Raw genomic sequence first — 10,784 nt, 5'->3', positions numbered from 1 at the left:
AAAGAATCAAGGCACTGTATGTTACACTATATAAACCAGGACGCTGGCTGGCAGTAATCATGGGTTCATGCATACAAAACAAAGAATCAAGGCACTGTATGTTACACTATATAAACCAGGACGCTGGCTGGCAGTAATCATGGGTTCATGCATACAAAACAAAGAATCAAGGCACTGTATGTTACACTATATAAACCAGGACGCTGGCTGGCAGTAATCATGGGTTCATGCATACAAAACAAAGAATCAAGGCACTGTATGTTACACTATATAAACCAGGATGCTGGCTGGCAGTAATCATGGGTTCATGCATACAAAACAAAGAATCAAGGCACTGTATGTTACACTATATAAACCAGGACGCTGGCTGGCAGTAATCATGGGTTCATGCATACAAAACAAAGAATCAAGGCACTGTATGTTACACTATATAAACCAGGACGCTGGCTGGCAGTAATCATGGGTTCATGCATACAAAACAAAGAATCAAGGCACTGTATGTTACACTATATAAACCAGGACGCTGGCTGGCAGTAATCATGGGTTCATGCATACAAAACAAAGAATCAAGGCACTGTATGTTACACTATATAAACCAGGACGCTGGCTGGCAGTAATCATGGGTTCATGCATACAAAACAAAGAATCAAGGCACTGTATGTTACACTATATAAACCAGGATGCTGGCTGGCAGTAATCATGGGTTCATGCATACAAAACAAAGAATCAAGGCACTGTAGGTTACACTATATAAACCAGGACGCTGGCTGGCAGTAATCATGGGTTCATGCATACAAAACAAAGAATCAAGGCACTGTATGTTACACTATATAAACCAGGACGCTGGCTGGCAGTAATCATGGGTTCATGCATACAAAACAAAGAATCAAGGCACTGTATGTTACACTATATAAACCAGGACGCTGGCTGGCAGTAATCATGGGTTCATGCATACAAAACAAAGAATCAAGGCACTGTATGTTACACTGTATAAACCAGGACGCTGGCTGGCATTAATCATGGGTTCATGCATACAAAACAAAGAATCAAGGCACTGTATGTTACACTATATAAACCAGGACGCTGGCTGGCAGTAATCATGGGTTCATCAATACAAAACATATATGGGAAGGGTGCTGGCACTTCTGTAGCTGTTTACTTCATCCCAAGGTAGGGGACCAAATAGAGACCCCTGATAAGTAAACTCACAGGTAATTAAGCTACTGATTGAACAAAATGGCAAATGCCATTCCCTTTTTCTTCATGCTACTTACAGTGCATATGAAGAAGCCTTTTGTGAGTGTTGTTAGATAGCAGCACTTATTGAATTCTCTTTGCTTTATTGACAATAAATTTAAAGCCTTTTATTTCACCTAATTACATGTGCAGTTTTACTCTTTTATTACATTTTCCTATAATTTTTGACAGCCACAACATTTTTTGCAGGCTGATTTCTGTGTGCATGTATTGTAACCATCCTGAGCAGTAAACATAATATAAATTATTACTGTTTTATCCTGTACTCTGCAATATCTAACAGGACACAGAATTTGGATGCAGGTGGTTAGATTACCAGTAATGCAAGAGCTTCTCGGTTGTTTCTATAAACAGAAGTCTGTTTAAAATCATACTTTTTAATACACCAAAACTTAGAAAGTTAAGCCAAATAAGAAAGAGGCTTGCCATTTCTGTTGCCACCAGCAAGAATTACCTTTAATGATGTGCAGAGCATAAGCACAGCACAGAGCATTTTATGCTGTTAACTCATAGTTCTTTTGACATACATCAACAAGAAAGACAAACACTTGTCAACTTCACAACACATTTTTCTATTGTTTACTAATGTTTTAACCTAAGCAGCATGTTCAGTATCTGAAAAGTATCTGCAATAATTTCATGTTGCTTGTGGATTTATAACTTTAACAACTGCTCTTTTGATCTGCCTCTCTCTCTCTCTCTAGATATGTATATATATATATATATATATATATATATATATATATACATGTGTGTGTGTGTGTGTGTGTGTGTGTGTGTGTGTGTGTGTGTGTGTGTGTGTGTGTGTGTGTAGCCCCTCTCCTCACACACACACACACACACACACACACACACACACACACACACACACACACACACACACACACACACACACACACACACACACACACACACACACACACCACATATTACTTTCTGACAGTATAAGACCAGAAAGAGAACGGATTGCATTCTGTTCAGATTGTTTTCTCATCAGAATAGATTCTCTGAAGCTTGGTAGTAAAAAAAATAAATAAATAAAAAGGGAGGAACATACAACAGATACAAAGAAAAACATTTTTATTTGATCATTAAACATATCTCAAATGACACCAACCAAAAGCTATAAACGATAGTCAGTAGCATTAAAATCAGCAAACCAATTAAAATGTAGATATGCTATCACACTAATAAGGAAATTAGCCTTTTTTTCCAAAAATTTATTTTCACTTTTCTTCCAAAATTTATTACGCATGCTCATCTCCAGTCCTTGTGTGATACTTCTTCAGAAGAAAGATGACTGGAAGTTGACTTAGAGGATTAAGAAGCTATCAACAAGCAGCTTCCTGTGGTCAAGCGATGCAAGGTTTGATTCCTTCAGACTGTGTGTGCGTCTGTGTGCGTCTTTCGGCTTTTCCCGGTTAGGGGTCGCCACAGCAGAACTCCGGTCCGCTAATGATTGGTAATTGATTTTTATGTGCCGAGTTACCAACCCTGATGCACAACCTTCAACGAAGGTACACCCATTCCCACATGTCTCCACACAGAAGACGCTCTAGCTGAGAATCGAACCGGACAGCGTCTTACTGTGAGGCGACAACGCTACCGCAGCACCACCACCGCGGGTTTGATTCCTTCAGACTGCATTGCTTAATTGAGTAAGTTACTTAACCAACCTAAAAAGCATAAAAGTCCACAAACCGATGAAGCTGAGAAGGTTCTTGACGAAAGCGCTTATCTCTTTGTTATTTTGGTTTAATAAAAAGTGTTTTTACTGGTTCCAAAGTGTTTTGCGGCCATTTACTACAAGGATTTACTTGAGTTGCTGAAGTGTGTGGTTCCAAGAGTGCTGACTTTGTTTTCCTAAAGTTACTTAGCCAGACAAGACTCCTGGGATGAATGTGAAGAAAAGTTTATGGAGATCAGTGCTCTACCCCGGAAAACAAATACAGAGATGAAGCCTTTTAAATGCAAAACCATGTAAGTCATATGATCACTATAGACCAGTACATTAGAATAGCTTGTTAAAATGCATTATAATGGTAAAACTTTAAAATGCAGATTTAAAAATTCTCTGTTTCAATTCACTTTTATACTAGTATATCGATTTATTCCAAGTACTTGCCATTTATTCAGTTTTATTCTCCAGTCATATAATTTTTTTCAAAAAGTCCCATCCACACATGTGTAGTCTAATTGTATATGATCTAACAAAAGAAGAATTTTTAAATGATTATACACAAGAGATTGTTTGTATAGTGCATTTATATTGTCCTTATTTGTATGGCATATGTATATTAATACATTATATTAATACATGTACTGTGACTGTTTCCTCGTCAAATTGCCAGTGTAGAAGCTACCACAGCTGAGACATGCAGCAACATATTTTTCCCATTATGAATTATAATCATACCATGATGTTGCACCAAATGGTGGTCCCATAAATGGCAAGAAAAGAGATGGCCCCATGCTAATAAATGAACATTAATGCCAAAAGCAACAGTGGTAGATTCCTTTAGCTCTTGTTATACAGACTTGGGATTTTTGCCATTCTAACAAAGTGTTCATATTATTAATGCTCATATATATGAATCTGTGTTGTCCCCAATTTACCTTCTGAGCTTATGATTACCTTTCAAAATTTTACAATTGTTTATACTAACATTCTTAATACTTGAAACATCTAAACTCTATTCCACCATTATAGCATTCTTAAAATCCATCTGTATCACTTTCTCATGTTAAGTAACATTTGGAAAACTTCAGTCTCTATATATCAAAATAAAATTGGGGCAATATCTTTATACAACAAAATTCTCACAAATGTTTTCTAACTTATTATCAGTGTAACCACTTTCAAGAAAAAAATGTTCAGAATTATATTAAAATTGTAACAATTGGTCCTTTGGTGTGGGGGATGGAGCCCTGACTGCAACCCAGATAATAGGCATTCAACTAGCAGCCCTAGCACTGGTGGAACAAGGAATGGTGGAGGACAGTGAAGGGGCTTGGCCTGCTTATCTCTCCTGGCAGGTAGGAAGCTATGCAGGTGTTTGCAGAGCACACTGGGTGGTGCATATCCTCTGGTGGGCAGGGTTGCTTGCTGGTAATGTCCCTTACAAAAGTGAGGATCATCCAGTGTGAATATCCCATATCATATCCCCTTTCCTTTCTGTCTAGGTCTGCAAATAGTAAAACCCTTGAACCACCCTGATGGCTACCTAAATCATGACCCCTGTCAGCTGACTCTCACATTTAACGATACGGGAATGAGTGGGTCAGTTTGGTAAGAAAGAGCTGAGGAGTGACAGTTTTGAGAGCAAAGAGTACCCAAAATATATCAAAAATGTTTCATTATCACTTGTGAGTCTTGTCAAATATATTCCCTGTATTTTAGTAATAATGATCTTTTATACATCTGGAGTCCAAACTACTGGCATTCAAATAATTGTCATGGAAACTTGTTTTCCCTCAGCCTTTATTAAGAGTTTTGGTAAATTTTGTTTTAAAAGTTGTATAATATGTTTTTGACTGAGCTAATATGGTATTTGTCTTGGTTCCTAAGTTGTCTGAATTTTTGAACGTTTGACTGAATTTTATTCTTGGCCATGTTTTCCAGGTTTTGTTTCTATGCCTCATAAGATAATTTGTACTTCTGACAGTCAGGGAACAGTATTGGTTTTAATACATGTTTTTCTCTAAGTGGGGCAATTCCATTTAAAATATTAGGAAATGTAGCATTAAACTGAGCTACAGAATTGTCCAGAGCTAGGTATATTACATTATTCCAATTACAGCATTTTATGTAGGAGATGATAGTGTTTTTGTGTGAATGTGAGAGGTTATAAACCATACTGAATAATTCTTGTTTCTGGATATTAGTTTGCTTTCTTATGGTGAAATAGAGTTGGTCTCTTAGTCAGAAAGGATGCGTGAGGTAGAAATTTTCTTTGGCATGAAGGTAAGCATCCAATCAATTATGATTTCCCCTGTGGCCTTCACTGTTGAAGTGAGTGGGAGTGGTGATACATTATTTAAGTCCGTATAGGTTAATGGCATGGGTTGTGGTTTCAGAGGTGATTCTGATCCAGTCAGTATTGAGCTTACCTAATATCAGTTTTTCTTGTGTGTTGTTGGATGAGGCCCATCAGAAGAAATCTACTGTAGTGTTGTGATCATTTCCAGGAGGAATACAAGCTCCTATGATTAAGTTTCTGAATAGGCATGAGTAGATATGAGGATATCAGTGTTGTCATATAGAGGAGGGTTTTGAGGTGATTTGGGTGAGTTGTACAATACTATTGTAGCTTATTGCAACTCCACCAGGCTTTGTATGGTTTCTGTCACTCCTGAGTATATTCTAATCTAAATGCAGACTTTCATTATCTTTAGTTTCTTTTTTCAGTCATGTTTCTGTTACTTGGTCAATGTCTGGTGCATGCAAGATAAGCCAAGCATAGAATTCTGGTAGCTTGTTAAAGATGCTTCAGATGTTTATATGTCAAATGTGTAGGGTGAAAGAGGTAGTGGGATATTGCTTAGGAGAGATGCAGTGAGTAAAGAATGGGATGGAAGAGAGGATGTGGTTGTGCCAGGATTAGTGTGAATGTCATCACTAAGTTTTGGGTTACGGGATGTACAGTAACTATGCAGTAACCATTTTATCTTGGCTTTATTTGTCATATGTTTTCCAGGTTATAAGGTTATGATGGTGTATAGTATGTTTCAGAAAGTCTATAATATTGAGAAAACATAAGGAGGAAGCTATTATGGGTGAATTCTGGGTAACGTTTGTTAGTATAGATTGACAGAATGAGTGTTGAAAATGGCTTGACTGTATGTGTGACTGAAAGGATATTAAGAAGTAAGAGAAGAGAAGGAGTAAGCAATTGTGAATATATCATGAAAGGAGGATGATGTGTTATATAGTACATATAGAAGGGCTCATAGAGATTTACATAGCATTGTGGTGGTAGAGTGGAGGAGGGGGGTCTTACTGGAATTAGGCCTGTAAGATGAGCTGAAAGTATTAGGCTGCAATTGAATACAATGAGAAAGCAGCTAGTTTGTTGGTGAGTAATAATAAATTTTAGTCAAAGTACATGGAAGAGTAAATGTGGAGGAAAGGATTTTTAGATTATGTGCAGGGAAGGATAAGTGCTGAGCGAGTCAGACAGGGATAGATAAGTGAGGACTCTAAGGGAAGTAAAGGACTACATATATGTGAAAGGGAAGGTATATTGGGAAAGGAGATCAAGTATAAGGATGAGAGGTGAAGTTATCTGGATTTTAAGTCTATAGGTATCATCAAAGTGTAGAGGGAGTAGATAAGAAAGTGTAGATAAGGACTATATGGGGGGTAGGATATAACAATGTGTAGATAAGGACTTGGAGTGATGTGGCTGAGCTAAGCCCATGTTGTAGTAAAACTATACAGGGAGATTAATGATAATGTAGAGAAGTGAGGCTGGATGAATATTCTCATGCTATGGAAGTATTAAAGAGACACAAATTTGGGTGACAGTTGGTGATGATATACGGGGGTGTGGTTAGAGAGTTGATTGGCTATGAACTAGTGAATGGAATCTTTGTCCCTGAAGACTATGAGTGGATGATGTAATAGGGATGGAAACAATGAAGTTTAAGTGTAGACTAAGGGCAGCTGGATGTTTTCAGTGAAAAACTATGTTTTCTCCTACAAGGGAGTTGTCATCAATTTAAAATAAAGTAAGCCCAAACACGAATGGAAATCAGTAAATAGTAGACTCAGAACTGATAGTTTTCTGGGCAAACACTGTTCTATACTTCTATGACTTTGGAGGAGAGAGTTAGTGATTAAAGAGATAATTACAAGGAAAAAATAAAATATGTTATATGACGTTACAGCATTTGCCAGGTTCAATGTTTTTGTCTGTTAAGAGAAAAGAGATTCAGTTGTCAACCCACTAGAAGAAGCAATAGGTCATAGTAGAATATTGTCTGTACACTTGTAAATTTCTATTTTTGATATTCAGCAGATAAGAAATTTTAAGTGTCAATACAGACAAAACTGTTGTGCATTGGTCAGGGAAAACAAGACAAAGCAGTATACATAAATGACATTTGAACTTCTCTAATACTAGTTCAGTTATATGTATGCTCCCCACTAAGAAGGACCAGTACCTTATTTTTATAATCCCATTGTAGTCATAATTAAGATACATTTTACTATACAATCCTTCATACAATAGAGGCCTTTGTTTACTGGTAACTCTCTGATTTCATGTCACTTCTTTTATAGGACACCTTTTGTCACCACTTCTTCTCTCTCTCACAACCATTTTCAAAAACATGTAATGTTGAATTATGTTACGGGCAGCATGAATGAGCAGTGATTAATGATGCACTCCCTCCCTTAATCTAAATGCTAGAGTTTCTGTTTGAGATTATCATTTTGAATAAAAAATTCCCACTTCTGGATTGACATGAGCATTTGAAAGTTTATTCTGCATGAATAAGGGGGAGAATTTGTGAGGAAAACATTTCCAATTGTTTCTAGCTTACAGGTGAACTTGGAGGCAGCCGGTGTACACACTCCCTTATAGCCCAATGGATGAATCAAGAGCAGCAACTGATGAAGGTGTTAGACAAGAAGGTTAACCTGCTGATGACCAAAATTTAAAAGGTTAACACATTGTTACTGGATTACATGGCACATATCAATCAGAAAATTAAGCATATGAAAAAAAAACCCTATAGGATCATTCAGACCAGTTACAACAGCATGCTTCTGATCTGGAGATAATGAAACAACTGTTAGAGTCAATAGAAGCTTGGCTTGAATATACTGAGCTGAAGTTACTGGTTAAGGAAGACTCAGGTAGGTGTAAAAATATGGGTCTATATTAAATTATCAAAAGCTCCCATGAATGAACTGCATTTTAGCGAATATGCCGTTCATTGATTTCTGCTGTTGTGGGGGGCTGGGCCCCCCACACCCCCCACTAATTATATATACCAACTCTGAGATCGCACTACAGTGAAGAAAGGGCGAATTTCCCAATCCTCCCTGTATCATGATCTCACTATGAACAGTTTGGTGAAAGGCATGTTTGATGTAAGAGCACCAAAAATCCTGTTCACTGAACAGTCTAATTTAATAGGGACCCTAAAAATATATGCCTCATGGGGGATGCTGGAATAATCAGAAAGAATGTGCAACATTTATAAGGCAGATGCTGGTGGAATGGTTTGAATTTCCAGAGTGAACTCATGATTGAGTTTGCCTCAGGTACAGAGAGTAAAATTCTCTAGATCCTTGGTACTGCATTTTGCAGATTACTTCATAGGTTCATAGGTTCATAGGTAGGTACTAGGCTATCAGCCCTGGGGCCTATACAAGCCCAGCCAAAAAGGTACCCTGGCTTTTGCCACCCAAAAAAATTATTTTCCTGTGCCACTGTTGAGCAGAGCCACAGAAGTGATCCCTAGGGCGAATTTCCTATTTCCCATCCTGTCATCAAGATTTTTCTTGAAGATTGTTAATGAGGAGCTTTGTTTGATATAGATAGGTAGTTTATTCCAGAGTATGGGAAGTCTCTGGGACAGGAATCTATCCCTCCAGCATATTCTGTTTATTGTTGTGACAAGGTTTAGGTCCCTAGAGCATGTAGCTCGGAGGGATTGGGATTTCTTTAAGTGGAGCATGTCCAACAGCTCTGGGTTTGACATAGTTTTGTATGTTAGGCAGAGATCACCTCTGATTAGGTGATATGCGACGGAGTAAAGCTGGAGTTTTCTGAGACGGTCTACGTAGGGCATCTGTTTGAGGCCAGTAAAAATCTTTGTGAGGTATTTCTGCAGCCTTTCCAGTTGTTGTAGATGTCTTGTGAGGTACATACCAAAAGGGACATTGTACTCTATAATGGGTCTAATAAGTGATGAGTAGATGGGAACAATGACCTCTTTTTTTTCTGGATGAGAAACCTTTTGTGATGAGGTGTGCCACGTAGAAGGATTTCCTGAGTACTGTGGCAATGTGATTATCAAAGGAGAGACTACTGTCCACCTGTGTCCCAAGGTCTGTTATCACACTTTCAGTGTTAAGTATACTACCGACTATGTTGTAGTTCATGGGTACAGAGTTTTTACCAAAGGGGATGACAATGCACTTTTTGGCACTGAGCTTGAGGCCATGGCTCTGACACCAGGCATCTGTCTCAGTGAGGCCCTTTTGTAGGATGTCCACATTGTTAGGAGTTTCGATTATGGCTCCTAGTTCTCAGTCATCTGCGGACTTTGTTAGCCAAAGACATTCTACGTTAGCCTGTACTTCAGAGAAGTAGATACCAAACAGGAGAGGACCCAGGACTGAACCCTCTGGTACTCCACTTGTCACTGGTCTGAAGTCGGATTTGGAATCTGCTACTTTCACAGTGTGGGTTCTGTCAGTGAGCCAGTTGGCAACCCATCTTGAGACATAGGGATTTATACCTAGCTTAGTGAGTTTATCTATAAATCCAGAGTGGGGGATAGTGTCAAAAGCCTTGACAAGATCTAGATAGGCTGTGTGAACCACCTTACCCTCGTCTATGGCTTTGGTGACTGCTTCAAAGAAGTCTATCAGGTTTAGGAGATATTATCTGCCTTTTACAAACCCTAACTGGGTAGGGTCCAGAGTTTGGAGATTACCAATGTCTTTGTTTATAAGTTCCATGATGATACATTCCATGGCCTTGCAGACCAGGCTCGTCAGGCTAATGGGGCGGTAGTTCCCAGGGTCCATGGTGGCTCCCCCCTTGTGGAGTGGGATAACTGTCACTTTGCACCATTCAGCAGGCACAAAGCCTGAGGTGAGGCTATGACTGAACATGGTACTTAGGTGGAGTTCCAGTTTGTTCTCTAGTTCATGTAGAATGCAGCCTGGGATGTTGTCTATTCCCATGGATGCTGTGTTCTTGGCTTTGGAGAGTGTGGTTTTTATCTGTGCAGCCATGATTACAGGAACTTTGCATTCTTCCAGTATAGAGATGGGCTCTTTAGGGGGTAAGAGGGGGGTAAAGTTAGCACTGAACCTATCTGCCAGGATGTTGGCAATATCAATTGGGTCTGTATATTTAGTGTCATTGTGCTGTAACTCAGAGCAGATCTGAGTGTTGCCATTGAGATTCTTGACATAGCTATAGAATGCTTTGTGGTTGTCTTTAGAATCAGTGGTGATTTTGTTTTCATAACTAGCTTTGGAGGATTTTATCAGGGATCACAGCTTCTTACTGATGCTGACCAGAGAGCTCCTCCACTCATGAGATTTTACTCTCTTTTGCAACAGTTTCTTCCTTCTGTTGTACAGTTTGTTTATGGCGTCTTGGTTCTGTTTGGGATAGCAAGATCCATGCACTCGTGTAAATGCTTATAAAGTGCAATTGTGTAGGATTCAGTAGTTGTAACTGTATTGTCCATCTGCATGGGTGTCATGAAGTTCACCACTTCTGTCTTAAGAAGCATGAAGTTGGCTTTGGAGAAATTTTTTACCATTGTTTCCTTAA

The sequence above is a fragment of the Protopterus annectens genome, chromosome 12.part0 (assembly GCF_019279795.1).
Source record: "Protopterus annectens isolate FY-2018-M chromosome 12.part0, PAN1.0, whole genome shotgun sequence".
Lineage (NCBI taxonomy): Eukaryota > Metazoa > Chordata > Ceratodontiformes > Protopteridae > Protopterus > Protopterus annectens.
The sequence above is the reverse complement of the archived record's forward strand: the minus strand, read 5'-3'. Positions refer to the sequence as shown.